The 22,941-nt window shown below is 43.0% G+C and overlaps 1 protein-coding gene across 1 annotated transcript in view; it reads left to right on the top strand.

Moving 5' to 3' along the window:
- LOC147700546 (uncharacterized) overlaps positions 1-22,941 on the top strand; it is a 130,801-nt gene that overhangs the window by 87,665 nt on the left and 20,195 nt on the right. The gene's annotated exons all lie outside the window — the stretch shown is intronic.

The following is a 22,941-nucleotide window of genomic DNA, read 5'->3' on the forward strand; positions in this document are numbered from 1 at the left end:
AAATAAACCAAAGGCATTTGCTGAGACCGTGTATTAATGTTTACAAAACATCGAAGAATGCAATGTGTATGTTACACCAGTAGCCTGGGTACAGGGTGCTAGAATCTTCAGGCTGCTAGAAGCTTCAGGGTGCTAGAATCTTCAGGCTGCTAGAATCTTCAGGCTGCTAGAATCGTCAGGGTGCTAGAAGCTTCAGGGTGCTAGAATCTTCAGGCTGCTAGAAGCTTCAGGGTGCTAGAATCTTCAGGCTGCTAGAAGCTTCAGGGTGCTAGAAGCTTCAGGCTGCTAGAAGCTTCAGGCTGCTAGAAGCTTCAGGCTGCTAGAAGCTTCAGGGTGCTATAAGCTTCAGGGTGCTAGAAGATTTGGGGAAAGGAGAAACAGTATGAGAAACACCAAAGTCTTCTTACTCAAATGTTTGCCAGAAGAGGTGTGTCTATTCTGATGACTCCTGGATGCACAACATTAGCACATGCTATAGACATATACAGGCGGGGGCATGAAGATGCTAGTACTCAGTCAGTCACAACCAGGCAGAGCTCTGATGCTGTACCGGCTCTTGAGCAGTGTGAGTGCTCATGGGGGACTCACTCATGCTCAGTGCTGCGCTTTTCAAAGGAATATTTATCTGTGCTATGAATATTGCGGTTGTGACTCGCATACGTTTGGTTTCCTCGAAGATGGACAAAGTGATTTTCAGTGGCTCACTCTAGAACGAAGCACACTTAAATGATGCATCAGGGACAAGCGTTTCTAGAGACACACCAGGAAGCATGAACAGAACAAAAACATTTGTGGGTCCATTTCCGCCCAGGTTCCCCATGCTGATCCCATAGTGTCAGCTTGGTATGTCCTAAAAAAAAGAAGCTCATTGACCATGCTCCCAAGCTCACTGGCCTTCCAAATTTGTTGAAAGCACCACTGCTTGAAGTGCTCAGGAGAGTAGAAATTATACAATAAATCTGCTGCCCTACAGGGGAGGTCTCTGGTTATCTGCTCCCTGTCCTGCTCTGACAAATACCACCTCCTTCCCGGGTAGAAAATAAAGTGTTCAGCTGTAGGATCGACCTTGAGTAGAACACTGCAAGGGTTGAAGGTGCCTTTCGTTAGCCTCTCTTTCAAGTGAAAAGAGTTGAGTTGTCAGGTAGGTACAAAGGAATGTACTGGAGAGGGAATCGGGAGTCACCACCAGCTTACACCCGCTGCGGCCACCTCCCACAGTTTACACCCCGCAGCCACCTTCCACAGTTTACACCCTCCGCAGCCACCTTCCACAGTTAACACCCTCCGCAGCCACCTTCCACAGTTTACACCCTCCACGGCCACCTTCCACAGCTTACACCCTCTGTGGCCACCTCCCACAGCTTACACCCTCCATGGCCACCTCCCGCAGCTTACACCCTCCGTGGGCATTTCCCACAGATTACACCCTTCGCGGGCACCTCCCACAGCTTATATCCTCCGCGGCCACCTCCCACAGCTTACACCCTCCACGGCCACCTCCCAAAGCGTATACCCTCCACGGGCACTTCCCATAGCTTACACCGTCTGCAGCCACCTCCCACAGCTTACACACTCCGCGTCCACCTCCTACAGCTTACACACTCCCCGTCCACCTCCCACAGCTTACACCCTCCACGTCCACCTTCCACAGCTCACACCCTCCGCGGTTACCTTCCACAGCTTACACCCTCCGCGTCCACCTCCCAAAGCTCAACCCCCGCGGCCACCTTCCACAGCTTACATCATTTTTGATATTTCACTTACTGCCTCCACAGCATACTCCTCACATGCTTACATTCAATACATCCAAACTAAAAGCATTATTCTTAGTAAAAATATCTCCTCCTTTATTGAAGAATAATTTTGTTTACAACGATAAAAGTTTAAAAATCAAAACAGCTCATAAACAGTTCATAAGATCATTATACAGAAGAGACCACAGCCAATGTTATACTGGATTATCAACTCACATGTGTCGTAGACCTTTATCTAGACTTCAATTATACTTTACTTATATTTAATGTTTCATTATAGGCAAGGAACCACATCCTTTTGTTCACAATTAGATAATAATAATGGACAACCGTGTTCAGACAGTACATCTAACAATAAGACTCCAAAGTAAAAGCGTACACCTAATTTTGAATAATAAAACAATACATTAAAAACAAGTTGTCGACGCGGCGTTTCAGTGGACTTAGACTGGTTGACACCACCTTCTTCAGGACCATCTTTGGTTTAAAAACAGTGCTGTGCACTCTAAAGATAAAAACAATGAATACAGAAATATTCAATAAAGGAGGACCTCTTATATCCACCAAAAAACAGGCAATAGACCTTGTAAACATATTACACTCACCAACACTTCATTTGCATACTTCTATAACAAACTCTCCTTTTTGATACTGAAATAAATGTCTGTCAATCAACTTCTAAAGTTTTCACCATCACCAATATTCTCTCAAAGTGACACCTTCGCAAATTCCACATACCTCTATACTGGCATTCCCCCATCCCATCCCCCCCAATCTTTCTTGGCAGTTACTTACCTTCAGTTTGTCTTATCAATTGAATAGATATCAATCTTGTATGGTAATTCACTTCCATTGAATTAAATTTACCATTGGGTCGGGGTTTCCTCTCTTTTCTCCCTTGTTTTCTGTAAGGATATATAATTACATTATCCTATCTAATAATTTCCTTCTCATTTTTTTATCTATTATTATTATTGATATATAGCTTCTCACCCTTGATTTCAGGATATTTTCAGACTTAGTGCATTGATCAATAGGCTGTTTATAGCTGCAGTCTTATCATCAATTTAGGATTATGGTGTAGGCCTCCTTCGTTTTTTCACCCTTACGCCTTATCCAATTTTTATAACCACTTTTTATTTGCAATCAGCCTCAGAATCTGTAAAATATCCACATATAATTTAATAAAAACCGAGCATAAGGTACATTTTATATTTATGTAATTTTAATCTCATATCAAGCTTCAACATTATATTTCTCAAAGTTTTGGCTTTCCTTTTCCTCAAGAGTTGCACTAAGCTCTAGTGTACATACACCGAATAAACACAGTAACTACTTTGCATACAACTCCTTTCCCTTTCTACAAAACCTTTTGTATAATGGAGTGCCACTCCCCAAGAGACTCTATTCAGTTTGATCTTATATGAAAGCAGATAACAGTTCGTCTCAAAGAGTCGGTGTTCATGTCTTATTTTTAATAAAAGCATTGTATTATTCAATGCCCCAAATAGTTACTACCTGCTGCTATACCTTATATTCATTGCCTGGGCTCATCTTAAGTGAAAACTATTCAATTATGCTTACCGCGTTCAATAATGCTCGTCCCAACAGATCGAGAGTACCCTGCATAATTGTGTTTTGCGGTCGGATAGCGTCAATATATATATGCTTGGCATTTCACATTTCTTTAACCAATATCCGCGTCTTCATTGCGTTTTTCCTGATTGGATCTCAAGCGTTCTGGTGTCACTTGAGGGTCAAGCCAATCCGTCTCAACTCATTTGGATGGCAGCCATCTTGAAATCACAAGGTGGACACCCCCTCAGGAGCTGGGCACTGAGATATCTTTATTATTTGAACAGTAGCCGGTGTACAGGTGGGAAGTACAGGCTTGAGACCCCACCAGGAGCTGGGCAATGTGATATCTTCATTTTTCGAATAGTAGACAGCAGGACAACTTCAAGGTGAGCAGTGAAAACGCAGACACGTGAGGAACCCAGTACACCTAACATGTTCCCCAAACAAAACTAGTCCGACAAATAAAGATGAGAACCGAAGTGGATAGAGCAGAAACCCACCCTCAATGGAACATTGTACATTGAAATACACAATTATTCATAAGTATTCTGAGAGTATGCATTGGGAATTCTAAACACCTAATGGCTAGGAATAGAAAGCTAATATACAGAGACGGTGAGACAAAGAGGACATCCCATTGAAAAACTGTAAATACAAGGTTCCGCCAAATCCATCCAGTAGCAGGCTCGGCATTCCCTCAGCACTATGGTAGAAAGTGAGTGAAGATACACAAGTTCGCAGCTATAAAACTCTTCTGCCCACCCATGGAAGGGAGCCAACCAGTGAGCACTGCAAATACCAGGTGTTGCGTTTACCCGATTTAATGGTACTCAGTACATGCCAGCGCTCCTTCTGGAAAAGGGAACCCAGATAAACATCTCTTCCATGACCCTGGGCAAGATTAACATTTGGAACAAGGATAATTATCAAGAACACCACATCCTTCACTCATACTATGCAATAATCAAATAAGGGGACACCTCCTCCACCCCTCCCCGGCATGGCTAAATGGGATCCATAACAACATTGTGGCACTACCAGTGAGCAAACACATTCCAAGAACAACCGTAAAGTTCAAAATGAGAAATTCCATGTTCAATTTAGCTAATTCCACACATGAACCATTCACTGCAGAGGCACACACAGGCAACATCAACATGGCATTTGATATATTACACCCAAACTCAGATGGAAGTTATCCTTGTCCATCTTGGTATGCAAGCCCGGCGGCTACTCTTGAATCACAGCAGAGGCTGATGACCCGTAGGGAACTGAAGTCTGTGGAGTGCTGTGCTTCGGAGGTGCAGACCTAACTTGGAGTTTGTCGTTGAGTGAGTGACTGCAGGGACTGGCGGATTCCCAACTGCGAGTGTGCGCAACACCGGAAGAGCAGCGACACACTCCTGTACATAGAGCCGGGACTGCTCTTGGTATGTCGTCCCCATAGTGTACACTTTATTCATGCATTGCAGTAACAAAGCTCTGGGGAGCCCATGCTCCTCAGGGTCCAGCAGTTTAAAAATACATTATGTTAGCAAGGGTCGGCGCGTAGCAATTTCTCTGTATACACTCATGCCCCTCACTGCTGCACATTTTATACACATTAGGGTTTAAAGCCCCAATAGCAGCTCTTTATACACTCATAACCACACAAATACACATCTCCCAGGTCTGAGAGCAGCAGCCTGCACTATTTTTTGAAACCCCACTACAAAATCAAAGATGGCCATCTGCCGATACCGGCGGTTGGTGGAACGAGTGAAGGGACTGGAGTGGGATTTGGAAGCAGGTGGACTCAGCAGGGTGAGGGTGAGTGGGTAAATAATTAAGTTAAGAGTTTGAGTAAAGGAATTCAAGTGAGGGAGAGAAGATAGCCCCTCTTGCACTTCAATGGATAAAGTCAGCAGAGGAAGGCTACAATATGTCCAGTCGAAATACTGGGTAAAGCGGACAGGGTTTTCGTGGACAGGAAAGAATGGCGCTCTGCAAAAATTAACGTAAAGTGTGAAGTTAGAAACAATTTGGTATGGTGCTAACCGGGAAGGGGAAACCCTACAACCCCTTAATCTGTGAAGGAGAATCCTAGCACAATCAAATATAGCAAAAGTCCTGTGCACTCATACAGTCTAGTAGTACATCAGGTCGACGTAATGTAGAAGCAACTGGACCCAATACAACATTGTTGTTCTTGAATTCTTTAATTGGTCATCAAACAAAAAGACACACAGCCAGCCGACACGTGTTATATCAGAGAAACAGTGCACTCCGACTCTTCAGGGCTGAGACTGATACAAAGGTTGACCTGTGTGGCTGAATTCAAAGTCTGTGATATCCCAAAGCTGGTGATAATTCCAACCCGGTAGGGTTTGATCAATCTGGATTGGGCAGTTGCCTGACAAGAGTAAAAGTAAAAACTAATCTAAATATATTACGGGTCTAGACGCCAGTACGGGTGCTCGAGTGTGCGTTGCCACCGCAACTAAAACATTGAAGGATAATGACCCCGGATCAGTCCCGGTGAAGCACGTGTATGTGCTGTCCGAAATAATTAGTCTGTTCGTGTTCTTGTGTCCTGGCGTCGGTAATACAATCCCGGGGTGATACTGGAAGATTGACATGCACTTGCATGAGACAAACACAAGAACAGAGATGAACGCCATCCAGTAAGGAGCAGGGAAATTAGATAGACGACTAATATTGCATCGTGAGAAAGGTGCAGGCCCAAAGCCCGCTCCATGTCTACAGTAAATACAGTAGGTCTGTTTGGCAACAGGTGGCTGAAGCTGTCTGTAGGCAAGACTTAAAACGCAGTAATCACAGAGTGCAACAATAACAAGATATTACACACAGAATACAGCGATAAGTTAAGTGAATTACCCTGAAGATGTCACAAAAGGTTGGTAATCCTTTTCCAAAGTGTAGTATTGCAAACTTGACTTAATTGTGGATTGCAGTTATTGACTTCTCCAACAGAAGCTCCTTCACCCTCGGAACAAGGCTATCTTTGAGATGATTTATCAGAATGTGGCGTTTTACCAAACACAAACTTCATTCAATAATGGGACGCTAGTCATAGTGTAGCGGACAACAGTGGTGCGGAAGGTGGTTATTATTATTTTGGTGGTGATCCAGCGCTCCTACTAAAATTCTGCATAAATGATGTCACTATCTAACACCAAACTTACCAATCAATACCAGGCCCATAAGAATAACAGAGCAGCTGAATCATGAGGCGAATGGATCTGATATGTTGTTTAAACTATCTACAATAAACAAGACCAGCTTGTCATTTTAAAAGTTTATTCAAACATATTCAGGAAAACCTAGGTTTTGGAACTTTATTAAGCAAGCATTTTAAAAAAGTCATAAGAAAGTTTTATTCAGCAATTATAAAGAGAGCTTAATTCAAGAAAATATTATTCATTAGCAGAAATAAGTGAAAAAGAGCATTTCCAAATCCTAACTAACTCTCTGTCTCTACCCTCATCGCCTGAAAACAAAGTCTTTTAAAGTCAGCTTTCCTTACGTGTATTCATCGGACAGCAGAACACGTCCCTCTGGAATCAAGAAGCGTAAGCCAAAAATATGCTCCTAGAGCCTATTCTTATACCCTAAAACTATGGCTAAACTAACTAATTTCACATACCATCAGCTGAATTCTGGCTCCCCATTGGCTGAACTACCTCACGCCACAGTAAACTGTGACATCTTCCACCTCAAGTCCAGGCTTTTACACAAAGCCATTGTTCATGCACAGAGTCCTGGCAGCACTTCCTTAGGCTGCTACATTTTGTAGCAAAGATTGTTCATGTAGGGCACAAAATTGCCACGACTCACATCCTGGCCTTGAGCCTGTCCGTTCTGAGCTTCTCGTGGCACATTAGCAAACCTCTCGACAGAGTGCCTTTTGCAGTTCTTTTCAAAAAACTTTTCACAATAAAAGTTCATAGGCTTCTCATCCTTTTCAAAATAACTTTTTCTCATGTGGCTTTTCATCAGTAGACCTCTTTTCAGAAAACGTCAATTTTCTGCGCCACTTTTGCTTGCGTCACTGCGCCACTTTTAGCTCACGTCACTTTTTCAGAAAACTATTATTTAAACAAACACAAAACAATAATTAATTCAGGTAATGAAAGTCATTCTGTTTCCAACCTACCTAGCTAATGTTAACCCATTAGTATAAGTCACCTAGCAGAAGCACACAAATAAAGCAGCACATTTAATATCTACCATTCTTCATAAAGTCCAGCTGGATTCTTCATATATCTAAAAGAGTAAAAAGATAGACAAACACAACATGGATAAACAGGCACAACATAGACAAACACATAAGCACACACAATAAGCACATGCCATCAATTAATCAGCCGCATTAATGTTGACAAAGTCAATAGGACAGACAAAACAACATTAGTTATGAATTATTAAACAAACTTGCAAATGCAACATAAAGCACATTAGTCCCATGTAATGATGTGGAATTTTACTCTAAATTGGTTTAATACAACAAACCATGCAATAACTCATTAATATGTTAATTCAAGTTATGAGAGTTTTATATCACGAGCCAGAATAAAATCATTTCTGAAGCTTGCTCCATCAACTCCCTCATCTGGTGATTTCAAAATCACCAAACAAAATCCAAAACATTTTACTTAAAAATTGTATCTATTGAACATGTTTCAGGCTTACTCAGGATTAGTACTTAAACTCTAATTTCATCTATATTTCTGCAATTCTCATAATTAGTATTGAGTCTTACATCCTACTAATTCTATATCCTTTACCCTTTCTTTATTCAGCTAAATTGGATCCTTTCCACCTTTGAATCCGCAACCCCCAATGAATTTATAGGTAACTAAGTTTTAAATTGCATGACTACATTTTGAATTGCACCAACAAAACAAATATCAATCTGCGTATTATAAAATAAAACAAAAAACAAAAATTTAAATTTTGGAATTTTTTTGAAAAATTAGTAGTACATAGTATATATACCCCCCTTTTTTTTTATTCTAAAACATGTTTTCTTCAACCTTGCGTCTTTACATAAAAGTGTTTCCAGCTAACACAATTTCTTCGACCTTATGTCACCCTAACACAATTTCTTCAGCCTTATGCCAAAATAGACCTCAACTTAAAGAAAACTAAACCTAGTCATTGTCACCATTTTCTTCCAAGTCCACCTGACTACTACTGCGCTCCTCAACTACTGGAGTGATATTTATGTAGGCCCATTCTGGAGACTTGTATTTTACATTTGGTCTCAATGGTCTTTTGCTTTTCTTGGTAATCATTTCAATTTTTTCTTCAGCTTGCTCTTTTTTTTCTGAATCACTCTTCTGATTTGACACTTCATTGACTTGTTCTTTCAATTTATTCATGAATTTGAACTTCAAATCATCCTTAGGCCAGACATCACCTTTTCTCAAGAGTTTCTTCTTAGGCTTTATTTTAATATATTTAGCTTTCCAAGCCCTTCCTCTGAATTTTCTTATTTCAGACTCTTCATTACTCCAGTCTGTATCATTTTCTGAGACTTCAAATCTGTACCAAGGAACTTCTTTACTCGGCAGCTTCACTCCGTTAGGAACATCTCCCTTACAGCTGGTACTTGGTAATTCTTCCTCTTCTTCAGGATCACCTTCAGCTTCCCAGTTTCAGGATTCTTGTTCCCGCATTCAGAGCTACTCTTCTGCTTTTCAATACTCTCCTGGACTTCATTATCGTTTTGCTCAGAATTTTCTGCTTCTGAATCTTCTTCTTTTTCTTGAGATTCTTTTTCTAACAGATCTTCATCATTTTCTGAATCTAGAATCACAATCTCTAGATCTTCTTCATTCAATGTTTCATTCACATTGACATCATCATCCAGATGTCGACCACCTTGTCGATCTTCAAGATCTGGATTTTCTTTAGAACTTTCTTCTGAGTCTGAATCAGTTGCAGTGTCTTCACTATCTTCATCAGGGCTATCAGGTGCAGGTACACGAACGGTATGACTGATATGCATCCACCCAGTATCTGTTGTGACTAGTATCACCTGTCTTGCTTTCTGCCACCTGGGTACTAGACAGTTTCTCCTCCGATGAACCTTTGTTCTGACCAAGTCTCTCGGCAATAGATCATGAGCCTGCTCCTTTTCTTTTGAAATTACATCTGTTCCCACAGTAATTGAGTCATTTTTTCTTGTTGAAAAAGCTTCCACCCATTTTGAAAATAAACAAATGATGACTAGGACATATCTCCGTTTGTTATGTTGGGGCATTTCAAAAAGATCTATTTGTGTACTTATAAATGAACCACCCTCCCGGCCTATGGTTCCCAAACTCTCAATTGGACCATGGCACATCCGTGCCATGTCAGCAATCATGCAATTGGGCATAACAGGTCTGTCATCTTTGTAAACCCAAATTTCATCTTCCTTTTGCTGTCTGAAACCTTCTTTGAGACATTTGTTTTTCTCCTCATCATGTGCCTCATCTTGTATTTGTTGTAATTCTTGCCATGTCTGAATTGCAAACATTAGTATGAGGAAACTTGAAACATGTTCATTGAATTTTTCCGCATTGATTGCAACCCACTCCTGAGCACAAAACTTAACAATGGTACCTGCGTGCTCATTGCCTTTTGAGATAATTATTTTTCTCTCCATTTGCAGCACATTTTATCACTGCTATTTTGTCAAGAAGCTCGATTTCTTTGTTGAAGTCTGGCATGCCCTGAACAGGAGCTTCACTCAAACTCTTTTTAAATTGCTCAATGGCTTCGAGCTCAATTTCTGTCAGGACAATTCGGTCTCTTATATCTGCTTTTGTCAGTCTTTGCAATGGCCTCATAATTACTGAGAAACCACTAATCCATTGGCAACAGTAACCAACCATGCGTAGGAACATTCTTACCTGTTTTTGTGTCTTTGGGGATTCCATTGTCTGAATCATTTTAATTCTCTCAATAGTTACCTGACGGGGAATTCTCTCTTGGAACCTGAAAGCAAAAATTATTTGACTCTCTGGGTGCATTGGGACCCAATACCACTCAGCATCATGTGGTATCTGACAAAGGATCTCTACTAGTTTGGGCACAATAGAACAACAAGGGATAACTATCTCGTTAACCTTTTTTAGGTCCTGTACTATTCTGTACGTTTCATCTGGCTTTCTAATACCTATATCTGGTGAGTTACAAAGACTGTTCTCAATCTCTTTTAGGACACCCTGCCTAACGAATTTTTCAATAACAGGAATAACTCCTTCAATTGTTTCTGACTTCATCTTGTACTGTGGAAGATTAGGAAATGAGTTTCCCTGCTTGTTTGCAATTTTAACTGGATTTGGTCTGTCTTCCTGGTCTCCACTGAATCCTTTATCAGTATTGTATTTCTGCTCATTAACATAATTTGGAAATGGCGGCGGAGGTATCTCATTCTGCTGAATCAACACCTGTCGCTGAATTTGTAGCTGTTGATTCAGCAGCTGTTGCTGCTCATTTATCTCATTCTGCATCTGTGGATTTTTACACTCTCCTTCAAAAGCTAAAGTCGCTTTTTCTTTCTCTTTTTTCTTCATCCATTTTGTTTTCCATTTATTCAGACTACCCCTTTTTCTCAAAGTCCAAATTAAATCTTTTATATGGGCAGGGGCAATCCTACCTGTATTGTTCAAGCCTTCAATGTCCTCATCATCCTGATATGTTTTTAATCTGTCTGTGTAGTATTGGGGTTCCCAAGGCCTACATGCTCCGTAGATAACCCACTTACATTCAAAAACTGTTGGCACGGAAACTGTAAAATTCAAAGAACAAGTTTATTAAGACCCCATGGGGTGGTGGTACATTCCTACAGCACCCTTCGGTAATGCAAGAAGTATCACACCGAACATCGGTGTGACTCGGTCTTTTATACAATTTGCAGGTAATAAAAAGATAGGCGGCACAAAGTTACAAGGCATTATGTACATATATGGTCATTTTCTGGAACACAGCCAGCTCATTGGAGGGTTACAACCCCGCTGGTCAGTTTGGCGACACATTCCTGAGGGGTGACTGGTCAGTGGGGACTGCGCATGTACAGGCTTGACCAGTGCTAAAAATAGCCTGATGCTGGGCAAACTCAAGTGGTCAGTGGTACGGACAACGGACTAAAGGGCACGCTAGCCACGAGGCCGCTTATGGTCTAAGATGGCCGCCGTAACATCCAAAATGGCGTTTTCGTGTATAGCCAAGTTAAGCGGGAAAACGTGTAGTTCAGCTAGGCGCTAACACGGCCGTCGTCGATTACAACAGACGACCCTTTTAGCGTTTAGCTGAAGCTACCTCATAGTGAACATAATCAGGGTGTTCGTCCTCAATATCTATTAACATTATTTGAGTTACTTCTTTATGAAGCATCATGTGGTCATGGGCAAGAGCTCGTCTTGATGGTACACAAGCGGATAGGCACATAGAACATAAGGCTGGGCCACATTGAATACATAAGCATACAAAGAACAGTACCCCCACAATAATACAGAGAATCGTTAGCAGTTTCCAACCCCAAGCAGTAAGCATTGACCAGAACCATCCTGAAAGTGTCCAAGTTCCGTTGTCCGGATGAATTTCAGCAGCGATCTTGTGCAACTTGGAAATGGCATCATAAACAGATGGTGAATTGTCAGGTATATAAACACAGCAGCTACTTCCGATAATTCTGCATGCCCCCCCACGGTCAGCCAAAACTACGTCTAATACCATCCTATTTTGGAGTGTGACAATCCTAGAAATCTGAAGTTCTTCAGTAATATTCCCAAGTGCAATGGCAGTATCATTGGCTACGGCCTCAACAACACGTGTCAATCGTCGTATTTTCCGACTGTTCAATGCAGCCCCCACAAAGGAAAACAGTCCCAAATTGAAGTCCACATATTGCTGTAGGGCAGTATCAGTCTGGTCGATGTCGTCCAGAACAACAGTCCGTTTGACACGATTCAAAACAAAGTCGTGGTACAAAATATAGTCATTATGATACATTGGTGGAGCAATGAACACAGGGGGTAATACGAAAGATACATAGCACGTGCCTAACCATCCCAACGGAAGTTGATGATAACCTTTCGTTCCACAAATGAAATAAGTATTGCGTGATGCTACAAACGATATGCCATTCGGGCTATCAAAGGTAAGTGTGGTGTTGCATTCACTTTTCCCCACCGGAATTGAGCCTTTATTTCGTATACACAAATCAGCTTTAGTAGCGATAACATTAATGACATGTGAGCTAGATACATTGATATTTCGTTGATTGCTGTACACACGCGGGGCAGATACATTATCAGGCCGGTACTCCTCCCATTCAAATCGAGTACCCTCAGCCCGTGGAAACCCATCCCTGTCGTGATAGCAGACTTTATTCAAACGAAAAAGCACCCCCCCTTTTGTTGGCCATCTCAGAGTGAAGAGGAGAGTGTACCAGGCATTACAGGGTCCATTATGTGAAAACGGGAGTGGGATGAGTGGAGTACCCCCTTTCTTCTGATGCCCAGGCAACATCCCACACACCCAACAATTAGACGTATTTGTCATATTATGCGTGTGATGCAGAATCTGGATAAAACTATTATTCAAGTAAGTCTGTCGGTGCCGTTCTTCATGATAGGGTAAGGTGAAATGAAAATGTTCAGATGGGGCCGGGGTAGTCGGCAGCAAATGTTTACGTGCAGGCACCACAAGTTCAACTACCCAGGCTATCACAGCTATTACCACAATGGTCAAGACAAAAAGGATGGCACCAAGTATTCGTTTATCTCGGGATGCAGTGGACGCCATAGTTCAAAAAGTTCTTAATGTCTCAAATAGTTCAAATTGTTCACAAAGTCTCAAATACACGTAAGTGTATACCTAAAAAAGAAAAATACGGTGCTGAGCTCCGAGGTAGCCGTTGTTTTCTTCTCCGGGGTCAAGACGGGTGTCGCTACTCTTGGCAGAACTGATCCCCCCCCCCCTTGAGATTCCCGGCTTCCGTTTCACAAACCCCAGAGCGGTAACCAACCAGTCTCGAAAACCAAAAAAAATCTTCTTATCGTGGCCGCAAGTTATAACGCTCTCGTCCAGCAACAGTGTGGTCGGGAAGGCTCCCTCAACTTCGGCCGATGTCACAGCTGGGCTCTTTTCTTTCTCCAAAATTTCCTTGTAGTCCGTTAACACAGCAGGATTCACCAGATCAGGAGAGACACGACGGCAGTGAGTTGAATGCACCCACCGCTTCCTATTGGTCACTCGTACTGCTGTCCGGGTCGCCAGAAGGACCTGCTCAGGGCCCCGCCACCTCGGCTCCAAACTGCTCGCTCTCTCAAACGACCGGATCATGACATGGTCGCCGGGGCGAAGATCATGGCCCTCTCCAGTAGAGTTGTCAGGGAGCGCTTCTCGAACCTGTTGATGAATAGAAAGCAAATCATTTGTTAATCGTGCCAAATAATCGTTCATCATTATACAAGGCACATCATGTATTAGTCGCGGCTTGGGCACCCCCCAGATATTCATAGGGCGACCAAACACCACCTCATATGGTGTGAGGCCAGTTCGCGAGGGGGCACGGATCTGAGAGAGAGTAATGCTAGCGGCAAAGCATCCGGCCACTTCAACGACGTAGATGCTACGATTTTAGCCAGTTTGAGTTTCAACGTGGCATTATACCGCTCAACTAGACCTGCCGACTGAGGGTGGAACACAGCATGAAACTTCTGCTGAATCCCTAAACCCTTCAGTACATACTCCGCAATCTTCCCAACAAAATGAGGCCCATTATCGCTCCACAAAAATTTGCAAACTCCAAAGCGAGGGAAAAACTCCTTAAGCAACACCTTAGCCGTTGTTAGAACTGTATTGTCTTTCGTGGGGAAGGCCTCAACCCATTTGCTAAAGGCACATACCACCACTAAGACGTACTTCAGATTGTTGCAACGCTCAAGCTCGATATAATCCATTTGGAGTACCTCGAATGGTGCAGAAGGTGGAACGAACCCTCCTTTCGGAGTAAGGGTCCCCTTTCCAGGATTGTGTTGCAAACATACCAGGCAGGTCTGCACTACTCTCTTGGCAGTATTAGCAATCTCGGGATGTTCCCAAACTCGCGTTAGCAGTCGAGTGATTGCAAGAGCTCCCACGTGCGCCAACCCATGTGCCATCTGAACCATCGCTTGCAAGTAAGCTGCAGGCAATTTCCATTTCTCCATGTCCTTGCTTCTCCAACAACCTTCATCATCTAGCACTCCATCTGCTGCCCATTCCGTAAGTTCTGATTCAGTAGCTGATTTCTGAATGTCTAAGATTTCTGCTCTAGCATCGCTCCATCGCTCAGCCTGTGATTGTGTCACATACATGGGGGAGTCAGTTCGAGACGTAGCCGTTTGCCTCGCTATGCTGTCTGCAAAGGCATTTCCCTGACCCACCTTATCAGTGACCTTTTTATGGGCGCTACATTTTATTATCGCTACTTTCTTTGGACAAAGCAACGCGTTTAGGAGATCACGCACTAATTCTCCGTGCATAATGTGTACTCCGTGAGAAGTCAAAAACCCACGTTCTCTCCAGAGTAGCCCAAAGTCATGTGCTACTCCGAAGGCATACCGGCTGTCCGTGTATATGTTCACACATAGACCAGCACTCAACTCGCAGGCTCTCGTTAAGGCTATCAGCTCTGCTGCCTGAGCCAATTTCTGGGGTATCCGTGCTGTTTCTACCACCGTTTTAAGTGTCGTAATCGCATAGGCTGCGGAAGTCGTACCATCTGCCAGCCTCAAACACGATCCATCAACCCACAGTTCCCCATCCACATCTGGAAGTGGCATATCCTGTAAGTCGACACGACCCTTTGTCTGTTCCTCGGTCAGGAAAACACAGTCATGATGTTTTTCTTCCTGACCCTCCTCGACCGGATAGGGCAATAAAGTGGCAGGGTTCAGGGTAGCACATCTTTTCAGTGTGATATGTGGCGCCAAAAGTGTAAGCTTGTATCCTGTCAAACGAGCACTCGTGAGATATTGGCTCTTTGTTTGATTTAACAGAGCATCCACTGCATGGGGAACCAGCACCAACAATTTGTGCGATAACACTATTCCCTCACTCTGCCGTATGGCTACTGCTGTTGCTGCAACTGCTCGAAAACACCCAGGTAACCCTCGTGCTACAGGATCAAGAATGGCAGAGAAATACGCACAGGGCCTCTGCTTATCCCCGTGTGCTTGCACCAGCACTGACAACGCGCACCCATCTTTCTCGTGTACGTACAATGTGAAAATCTTCGTGTAATCTGGTGTACCTAATACTGGGGCAGAGCAGAGGGCCTGTCTCAATTGTTCAAAAGCATTTTGACATTCATCTGTCCACTCAAGGGGCATTGGTGTAGCTTTGGACAGTAACGCTAGCAGAGGTTTTATAATGTGCGAAAACCCCATGATCCACTGCCTACAAAATGACGTTAACCCTATGAAGGCGCGTACATCTCTCTGTGTGCGGGGGACTGGTGTATCTAGAATCGCCTGAATTCGATCTGATGTTAATGCACGCCCCTCCTTAGACAAAAGATGACCGAGATAGGTCACCTTGGGTCTACAGTATTGGAGCTTTTTCTTAGAAACCTTGTGATTATTCTGTGCCAGAAAAGAAAGCAACGCAATCGTACTCTCCTCACATTGTGCATAAGAGTCTGCAGCAAGTAGAAGGTCATCCACGTATTGGATAAGGACAACCCCAGACTGTAACTCAAAGGAATCAAGCTGTCTTTTCAGAGCCTGGCTGTAGATACTAGGGCTCTCAGTGTAACCTTGAGGAACACGACAAAATCTATACGATTTATTATTTAACGTGAAGCCAAACAAATATCTGCTATCAGGATGGACAGGGATGGAAAAGAACGCATTTTTCAAATCAATTACACTAAATATTGTGGCCGTTGGTGGCACCAGTGTAAGTAAGGTCGTAATGTCGGACACCACCGGGTATTGAGGAATGACAATTTTGTTAATCTCTCTCAAGTCAATAATAAACCGATAGACTTTGTCGTCAGTATCTCTCTTAAGGATCGGAAGAATAGGGCTGTTACAAACGTTATAAGGAACCTCCTCCACCACTCCCGCAGTTATCAAATCTTGGACAATATGTGTCAGGGCAATTTCACCTTCCCTCGAAATCTTGTACTGTGGTACCCGGGGCAGAGAGGCCCCCTCCTTAACAGTAATATGAATAGGTGGAATACGCATCTCTCCGACATCCGTATCCGAGGTCGCCCACAACGTGTGTGGGAGAGAGGCCAAAGCTGGAATGTCTAGTATAGTGCAAAATCTGTCTGAGTCAGGATAATTGTCATTCAGGATAACCCGCACTCCCTCAGGAGCGCACCGTATCGTTGCTCGAAAATATTTAAGCAAATCAATACCCAGGATATTATCTGGTGTATGGGGCGATAACAAAAATTGGCCAAAACTAAAAAATTTGTCAATACAAAGTGCAAGAGGTTTTGACAATGGGCTAGGGGAGGGTGTGCCATCGAACCCTACACATGTTATCATTTCGCCAGACAGGGGAGCCCTCGTAACCAAGTTTTTTGACAAAGCGCTACGAGTAGCTCCTGTGTCGACTAGAAATTGATCTGTAGAACCCAGAATGCCCGCTGTTACATATGGACCCTTCTGATCTACCGGCACTTCAATCGATTCCGCACCCCATCCTAGGCAGTCCTATGCATGCACATAATCCTGGTGCTCCACATTCTCATTCTCCGATATCTGGTATTGGTTTCGTCTATCAAAAGTATTTCGTTCATCCTGGCCACGGCCCCTCTCCTCAGCCCTTCCACGATCGCCTCCACCACCTCTTGCTCCCGTATAACTTCCTCTCAACCCACCACCTCCTCGACCACGCTGACTACGTTGTTCACGAAGTACCGGACAATCATCAGCCCAATGCCCAAACTCCTTACAGTACGCACATTGATCCTCCGCTATATCCGTACGACCATACGACGTATTTCCTCCACCTCGTCTACCTCTATCACTCCCTCTACCCTGTGTTCCCCGAACCTGCGCCAACATCACCTTCGTTTTCAATTCTTTCGCCTTTTTATCAATACTTTCTTTAGCCTCCAGCTCCTGCCGCTCATAATACTGAGCCATAGTTAACAAAGACGCAGGGGTCGCCGTGGCCCAGGAACTTTCACTCGCTTTCAACCGCTTTGCAATCTCCGGTAGGAGATTAGCTACATACTTATCTACAAATAAGTGCCTACCCGTATCCTCCATCAAAGATTGACCACTGTATTCATGAAACGCCTCTTCAAAGCGTGTAAAGAAATCTGAAACCGTTTCATCTGGCTTTTGTTTGCACGAAGCTAACATAGTCCAATCGATCTTTTTAGAAGGCACGAGCGTTTTTAATTTATTTAAAATCGCCGCCGGGAGATCCAAAATCAACTGACAAGGCTTACATGCCGGTTCCCTGTCTAAATCGGCTGCCGTAATTTCCTTCCAAGTACACCCTAGTATCGTTTCGTCATTATTTTTACGAATCTGTCTCCACATATCTGGCGGAAGAATTAACCCAAAAAACAGATCGATATCAACAAGAGTCATCACACAAGACGAAATAGCCCCTTCCACCCCTTCATAGAATGCCGCTGGATTTTTACGAAGATCAGGTAAAGAATTTTTCAATGCCATAACATCCGCTCTATTCCAAGGCGTATATACCCAATTATATACAAAATATCCCTTGGCATCCTTTGACAATTTATCATCATCTGTACCTTCCCCTTTAGATGGGACATACAAGGGTGCGGCTTCACGCATAGGCATAACATGCAATGCAGAACTCTTATCTGAACCCCGGAGAGAACACTCTTTAGACTGCCCATTAGACTCCGGCTCGGACTCCTTATTCTTTTTCCGCTCGTCCCGCAATCTGGTAGTCTCATCTCGCAGCTGGATCAGTTGCTTGAAAAGGTCATCGACATCTGCAAGATCAAACAAACCTTTATCCAAATTCTCACGATGAACTGACACAGCCTTAGGCTCTAATGTATCTGAAAAATGACGATATGCGATAACAACTTCATCTGCCAACGTAGCCAGAAAATACAGTAATTCTTGGTCTGTCCATGTACCCCTTTCCTTAATAACTTCAGACTGAGAAGCAAAATTCGTATTTACTTTACGTGCCCAACTACGTAAATGTGCGGATCTCTCCGCAGAAAACCTGAGACCAGATACGCTCTTCTTTCCCGGCTTATCCTGTCCATCATCCTCCGAATCTGCAGCTGGAGCCGTAAGCGAAACGTACGGAGGCGGCGACCGATCTAACAATGAAAAATCATCAATTTCATTATTAAGGACAGGATAAAGCGGTCGACGAATAGGAAATTGACCAGTCGTTTGCAATTTACGCTCCCGTTCCTCCCTCTCTTTCTTCTCCTGAGCCTCCTTTTCCTCAAGCTGTAAAGCCTTATCTCGAGCAGCCTTGCGCTGCTCTTTGTCCGCCAAGGCAATTTGACGTTTCATTCGCTCGCGCACTGCTTTTTCCCACATTCGCACACAATCAAACATGTTTTGTCTAGACCTGCGTTGAAACAAGCATTGTTCCACAAACTGTACTTTACGTAAATCGAACGACCCATGTAGAGGCCATTGCAATTCAGGATCTGCCTTTGTATACTTATGCCATAATTTGCTGTACATTATAGGGGGAAGGCCAAATTTTATATACATCTCACGGTTTGGTGTTCCTTCTGGGGGAGCCGGCTGTGCTTCCACTAACCTAATTGTGGTACCATTTCCAAGACAGCACATCCCTCGGAGTGTGCTTAAAACAGGCATGTTCAAAAAGTATCACGAAAGCGTGACACCGTATAAAAAGGCACTTACAGTACTTCACACAAATGTGCCGCTCAAAGGAAAGAAACAAAGTTAGAGAAACATCTCTACATGCCTGCCTATGTGAAGTGCACTACACATATATGTTCAAAGATCACAAGTTCACAAACGTTAGCTAACTCAAATCAAAATCATAGATCATAGAACTCCGGCAAGCGTCCGAAGACTACCTTACCGATCACAAATCATAGAACTTCAGTAAGCGTCCACAGACTACCTTACCGATCACAAATCTTACCCAAAATCTCAAATATCCAGATTCCAACTGCCAAGGTCTTGTAATCGAATCAGCCAAACGGCACTTTCCAGCAACGCAGACGATCGAAAACTCAGTCGGAGACCGGCGCCACCTGGAAGGTCAGATCAGAAGGAAAGGAAGAAACACTGCGGGTGCCAAGACTCGGGTCACTCGGTGGCAGCGTACGCGTCCATGGCGAGTTTCCAAACCTTCGTCACGACCTCTCCTTCGGGCATCCGAGTCGCCGATGAGTCCCTTCGTGGTCGCCAATTTGTAGTATTGGGGTTCCCAAGGCCTACATGCTCCGTAGATAACCCACTTACATTCAAGAACTGTTGGCACGGAAACTGTAAAATTCAAAGAACAAGTTTATTAAGACCCCATGGGGTGGTGGTACATTCCTACAGCACCCTTCGGTAATGCAAGAAGTATCACACCGAACATCAGTGTGACTCGGTCTTTTATACAATTTGCAGGTAATAAAAAGATAGGCGGCACAAAGTTACAAGGCATTATGTACATATATGGTCATTTTCTGGAACACAGCCAGCTCATTGGAGGGTTACAACCCCGCTGGTCAGTTTGGCGACACATTCCTGAGGGGTGACTGGTCAGTGGGGACTGCGCATGTACAGGCTTGACCAGTGCTAAAAATAGCCTGTTGCTGGGCAAACTCAAGTGGTCAGTGGTACGGACAACGGACTAAAGGGCACGCTAGCCACGAGGCCGCTTATGGTCTAAGATGGCGCCGTAACATCCAAAATGGCGTTTTCGTGTATAGCCAAGTTAAGCGGGAAAACGTGTAGTTCAGCTAGGCGCTAACACGGCCGTGGTCCATTACAACATCTGTACTGATTGTATGATTTATTAATTCTTCTAAATCACTTTTTAATTTTGCAACATCCAGCAATTTGTACTCATCAGGCTGTGTCAGGTCAATCAGATCAACGTTAGAGTTTTCACTAGGTGAAACTAGAGTCATCACTCTCTCTTGCTGAGTTGGAATCATTATTAGCTCATTTTCAGGTACATTAGAATAAAGTTTTTCAGCAAACTTTTGTATTTAACAATTCAATGGGACCGTTAAAGCTGTGGGACTAGTTTCATCTTTTCTAAGCACTGGGGAACAGGTCCAATTGTCACAGGAACTGTCACTGCTTCCATGTCTGATGTTAACTGCTCAATTACATAATTTGTAGAATTTACATGATCAGGAATAATAATTTCAGAAGTACTAGGCATCTCATCATACCTATCTGTTGTGACACCTTGAGAAGGGGTCTGGGCTGGGACTCTATTAATCTGAACTGGGACTCTTGGCTTTACATTAATCTGCTTTCTTGGCATCACATTAATCTGTTCTGGGGATCTGCTTGAATTTCTGTCCTTATCTGTATTTACAACATAATTTTTACAATGATCAATTAATTCTTCTCTGACATGTTTATTATTTACATTCGCTGATTTGGGAGTCGATTCTTCATCTAAAATTATTTCAACAACCTTTTTAACATGTTTGAATACATTTTTCATTTTCTGATAGCATAAAAACATTTTCTTCTTCTTTTGACGATTCTTATCCATGTTTTAATATACTTACCTTTATTAAAAATTAATCTCAATTTAAAAAAATTTGTTTACCTTATTGACCTTGCGACACTAGCTAATTAACACGCGAAAATCACTAATTAGTTCACCAAGCCAAGCGATCTTCAGACCCTACTTTCTCAATTTGGGCAGTAGAAAATTAAACCAACTGAAAGCACTAATGAAAGTAATCCAATTAATAAATCAAGACAGGGACAGAACCACCTGAAACAAAACAAGGTCTGTGTATTTTTAAAATAAATTATAATTCTGCGTGCGCAACCACCTTGAACACAGCGCGATCTCCCTAATGCACCTTGTCTATTTAGTAATGGGCTCAGTAATGTTTATTTACTTAATTATACTGCATAATCCTCCATTTTCCTTTTTGCCAATCAATTTTAAATTTATCTTCTATGAACTTAATTTGGCTTAGTAATTACAAACTACAATTATTGCTACAATTACTGATGTTATTGTGGAGGTGACTGGGGTCAAAGCTGTGACTGTTACTGTGGTTCCTGTCCTAGTAGAAACTACTGCTGCTACAGCTCTGGTGACAGCTGCTAATGCTTTGCTGCTACCTTATTTTTGTGACAGCTGATATCACTGCTGTCCCTGCTCTAGACACCTCTACTACTGCTGTCCCTACCAGGGTGGTTGCTGTGGTAACCACTATTTTCCAGCAGCATGTCCCACCTCCCTAATGTCTGATCAGTTTCAAACAAAGCTCTGGGCACTAGCACCAAAGAAAATAAAAGCCAAATTCTTTAAATCACGTTTTTAGGTCAGTTTTGGGCATTTATAATAAAGAAAAACAAAGCATTCATAAATGAGAACCCAAACACTTAACTCAACCCTAGTAAAGCGTATCAGCCGATCACTGCGCGTTTTCTAGAGTGTTGACCAATCACAGCATATTTATCATGACACTTTAGCCAATTACAGCGTTATTACAGTAACCTATACTACTGTTGCTATCCTTTTCCCTTCCCTCGCGCTATTAAAACAACTCTTTCTTTGTAAAAATTAAACCCACATTATAACGCATAGCGCTCATTAGTCATTACAGCACGCATCAGTTTTAACATGCGTAGCTTTAACGACGAAGGAAATCAAACTATGAATATTTCTTTATTATAAACTATTCAGCATGCAGTTGTAATGCGTTTCAGCTAATATTTGCATGACCACTCAAAATCCATTAAATGCTTTCAGTAGATTACAGCGCACCTTTGCTGTGATGATCCAATTTGCCTCATCCAATCAGAATACGGCGTCTATAACGTTTCAACCTATCACAACGCTGCTTTGTTGTAACACGCCGGACGATTTAGCCAATCAGTGCGCGGCTGCTCTGATGCTCACAGCCGCTGCTGTTTTCAGTTCTCTTCTCCTAGCGCTTCTATTCCACAAACAGCCCCTCCCTTACAAGATGCGTTGAGAACAATATTCGCAGGCCGTTATCACACTTTAGTTGTGACACACACGGCTAAAGCGAAGGAAGGAACCAAATCGAGCACACTTTCAAAATAGGAAGAATTCATTTAGCTGTGACACACACATTATTTATTTGCGTGATTTGCTTTCAAATAAGAAAATTTAAAACGGGGACATTTAATTTTATAAACAATTATTTTGAAGCAACAACGCGCCTCAACCAATCACAGTGCTGGTGGCGATGTCTCAATCAATCACAGGGCGGCCTCGCTGTAATTCACCAGACCTCCTAGCCAATCAGAGCGCTGCTTTGCACGACGCCTCAGCCAATCAGAGCGCGGCTTTGCTGTGATGCTTTGAACGCCTGAACCAATCAGAGCGCGGCGGCTATGACACACACAACCGCTGCAGCTCTAGGCTCTCCCCACACTCTCTCGCTCCTAAA

This window comes from Lissotriton vulgaris, chromosome 7 (genome assembly GCF_964263255.1).
Source record: "Lissotriton vulgaris chromosome 7, aLisVul1.2, whole genome shotgun sequence".
Classification (NCBI taxonomy): Eukaryota; Metazoa; Chordata; class Amphibia; order Caudata; family Salamandridae; genus Lissotriton; species Lissotriton vulgaris.